We start from the raw sequence: 4046 nt of genomic DNA, 5'->3' as shown, positions 1-4046 counted from the left end.
GTCAGTGTTTCCAAACAGGTCGGGTGGTTAACCGACATCACCTCAGACCCCTGGCGCCCTTTGTGGGCCTCCCCGCCCGGCAGCACGACGTGGTTGGGGCGTATTGAGGGCAGTCCACCACAGTCACATCGGGAGCCCCGTCTCCCGTGGCCATTCTAGCATCCCCCAAGAGGGGCCAGGACAGTTGCCGGATAAGGGCCTAGTGGCGTTCTATCTCCCTCAGCCCCGTGGACACAGCAAAACTGCTGTCAGGAAATGCGCCCTGCTGGGGCTGGATGTGCCCGGGCCGCAGACCTGCAAGGGCCTCCACCGTTCCAGGTGACCAACCTGCCTGCCGTGTTGAATCCTGTGGGTGGACTGCACAGACCCCACCAGTTTACTGCTCAACCGTTTCACACCCTCTTGAACTCTCTTCAACTTTCCCACACGGTACTTGTTGGCCACCAGTCTCGCGCCCGTATTTAGCCTTAGAGTTTACCACACGCTTTGGGCTGCATTCCCAAGCAACCTGACTCCAAGAAGACCTGATCCCGGTGTGCAGGAGGCCGCTATCGGCCTAACACCATCCGCGTGGGGAGACTCGATCAGAAGGACTTGAGCCCCCTGAGCGATGCCGGGGAGTCGGTCTTCTGTACGCCACATTTCCCACGCCTGCTGCTGAATGGGGATTCGGCGCTGGGCTCTTCCCTTTTCACTGGCCTTTACTGAGGGAGTCTTGGTTAGTTCCTTTTCCTCTGCTTAGTAATATGCTTAAATTCAGCAGGTCACCACGTCTGATCTAAGGCCGTGGTCGGGGAGCACAAAGCTCAGGGCAGCTGGCCTCGGGCCCGTATGGGGGGTTGCCCCAGCCCTTAGCGCAGGCGAGTGTATTCTGTCCCAATCTGTGACCGAAGCCCACATGGTCACGAGGTCCGCGCTCCATGGTCATCCTGCGCCGGCAGCCGTGGGACACCAAAGACAGCCACACAGACAGCACGGCCAGGTGCCCCGGGGTGGGGTGAAGGTGCGCCAGGCTTTTTTAAAGCCACCCGGCCCTCCCGAAACCAGCATGAGGAGGGGAAACTGGGGAAGCCAGGACGCGTCGGCAATGAGCTTGCGCGCCAGATCCAAGGATCCAGCGACGGTGCTGATCGGGGTCTGACCTTAGGGGGATGAATGGAATGGGGTCCCTGCGACAGCCCCAGTCACGACCCTGGGAGTGAACCCCGGGGCGATTCATGTACAAGCGACCCTCAGACAGGCGTAGTCCCGGGAAAAACCCAGGGCCACATGGTGCGTTCGACGTGTTGATCAATGTGTCCTGCAATTCACACTAATTCTCGCAGCTAGCTGCGTTCTTCATCGATGCACGAGTCGAGTGATCCACCGCCAAGAGCCACAGTCAACTTTTTTTGTCCTAGACGTCGGCCTGACCCTGCCGGTGCAGGAGAGGTTGGGGGAGGCAGCGCTGGCTGTGGCAGGACAGCCCAGCTCCCTGTCTAGCTCGGCCGAAACCATTGTGGTTTTAAAAAAAAAAAAATAATAATAATAATAATCCAGGTGCTCAGCCTGACCGCCAGCTGCAGCAGCACAGCGCTTCCCAGGGGGATGGAGGTAGGCCGCTCCGCCACCTGCCCACACGGCCCGATCCACTCATCCTTCCCTGACCCCTCCCCTTTTGGGAGGGGGGGCTGGGAGATGGACAACGAGGCAGGCCAGAGACAGCACAGACAGGGGGTCGGGTTGGACCACTAGAGTCTTCAAACCCCAGCCCGGCTGCATAGGGCCCAGCTCCAGGTACCTGGGCAAGAGGGAAGGTCACCCACTGTGCCAGCGGGCCTGGCCATTGCTCACACACAGATGTGGGCTGCTGGAACCTTGGTGCCCACCGTCAAGTGAGCCAGCTGCACCATGGCTCAGGGCTCATGCCTGGCGTGCCGGGCGCCTGTCTGCCTGGGGAGGCACCCCTCGAGAGCAGTCAGGTTTCCCTCGGCTCCCGGCTGCCCCCACTCGGGGCTTCCCTGGTGACCGGGGTGTGCCCACCAATGCCCAGCAGCTGGCAGGTCAGAGAGAGGAGTGTGCGCCCCCGGCCAGCGCAGATGCGGGCTCAGTGAGGAGAGGGGGCTGGTTGACCACACGCACCGGACCGCTCTGCGAGAGGTGCCCCGGGCTGTGGGTGTGCACGTCTGGGATGCAACCGAGGTCGGGCCCACGGCTCCCTCCCGCTGCTCCGCTGTTAATGATCCTTTATGCCCCCACGCACAAGCAGAAACCATTCACACTCAAACGCCCCATTTCTCCTTCCAAACACGTTCCAGATTCAAATGCCACCTCCCTCCTGACCTACATGCCACCCTCCCTCCATCCGAACCCACACAAAGACACCAACATCTGTCCCTCCATACCTACACCAAGATGCTCCACCCCTCAGAGCCACACCCATATGCTTCATCTCTACCTCCACACTCAGATGGCGCCATTCGCCCTCTCTCTATACCCACACCCGATTACCCCATCCCTTCGACACACACATGCTCCCACCACTCCAATAAACCAACATCCTTCTCTCCAGACAAACATACCCCATATCCCTCCATTCACACCCAGATGCCCCCTTCCTTCCCACCAGAGCGCTCAAGCCCTGACCCACATGCTCCACCATTCCCTGACATGCCCCCGTTATATGCCCTGTCCCTCCATTCCAGATCGACAATGCCCCCTCCGATCCAGACGCCACGATGCCCAATCCCTTCCTCAAGACCCATACCATGATGGCCCATGCTCCCTCCACACAGAAAGATGCCCCTATCCGTCCTCCGACCAATGAGCCCCAATCCTTCCCTCCAGACCCACACCAATGTGCCCCATCCCTCCCTCCAGATGCACACCAATGTGTCCTATGCCTCCCTTCATACCTACAGCAATGTCCCCATCCCTCCCTACAGACCCACACCCATGTGCACCATCCCTTCCTCTCAGAATCACACCAAGATGCCCCATCCCTCCCTCTAGACCAATACCATAATGCCCCATCCTCCCTCCACATAGCAAGATGCCCCTTCCCCTTGCATCAGATGCCCATGTGCCGATCCTGAATCACATGCGGATAGCCCCAGCCAACTCACCCATCCTAGTATGCCCCCATCCGCCCAGACCCACACCAATGTGCCCCGTCCCCTCCTTCCAGACCCACACCAATATGCGGTCATCCCTCCCCAGACCAATGTCCCCATCCCTCCCATCAAACCCACACCAATGTGCCCCCAACACCTCCCTACAGAGCCACACCAAGATGCCCAGTCCAACTTCCCAACCCACACCTAGATGACCCATGCCACCCTCCAGAACCACTGTGCCTCATCTCTCCCTCCAGAAACACACCCATGTGCACCATCCCTCCACCCAAATCCACACCAATGTACCCCCACCACCTCCCTCCAGAGCCACACCAAGATGCCCACCCAACTTCCCAACCCACACCTAGATGACCTATGCTACCCTCCAGACCCACTGTGCCCCATCTCTCCCTCCAGAAACACACCCATTGTGCCCCATCCACCGCTCTTCGGAGCCATGCCAATGTGCCCCACCACCTCCCCCCAGAGCCACACCAAGATGCCCCGTCCAACTTCCTAACCCACACCTAGATGACCCATGCTACCCACCAGACCCACTGTGGCCCATTTCTCCCTCCAGAAACACACCCATGTGCACCATCCCTCCGCCAAGACCCACACCAATGTGCCCCACCACCTCCCTACAGAGCCACACCACAATGCCCTGTCCCACTTCCCAACCCACACCTAGATGACCCATGCCACCCTCCAGACACACTGTGCCCCATCTCTCCCTCCAGAAACACACCCATGTGCCCCATCCCCCTCCCTCCAGAGCCACACCAATGTGCCCCCACCACCTCCCTCCAGAGCCACACCAAGATGTCCCGTCCAACTTCCTAACCCACACCTAGATGACCCATGCTACCCACCAGACCCACTGTGCCCCATCTCTCCCTCCAGAAACACACCCATGTGCACCATCCCTCCGCCAAGATCCACACCAATGTG

The 4046-nt window shown here is 59.7% G+C and overlaps 1 non-coding gene across 1 annotated transcript; it reads right to left on the bottom strand.

The window, feature by feature from the left end:
* Positions 1 to 1226: 1226 nt before the first annotated feature.
* LOC138465957 (5.8S ribosomal RNA) lies at positions 1227 to 1377 on the bottom strand. The gene has a single exon (XR_011267921.1). It is a non-coding gene; the product is annotated as a 5.8S ribosomal RNA (ribosomal RNA).
* Positions 1378 to 4046: the final 2669 nt, after the last annotated feature.

Source organism: Ambystoma mexicanum, chromosome 1p (assembly GCF_040938575.1).
Source record: "Ambystoma mexicanum isolate Mex_15411 chromosome 1p, UKY_AmexF1_1, whole genome shotgun sequence".
In the NCBI taxonomy this organism is placed as follows: domain Eukaryota; kingdom Metazoa; phylum Chordata; class Amphibia; order Caudata; family Ambystomatidae; genus Ambystoma; species Ambystoma mexicanum.
The sequence above is the reverse complement of the archived record's forward strand: the minus strand, read 5'-3'. Positions and strand labels throughout refer to the sequence as shown.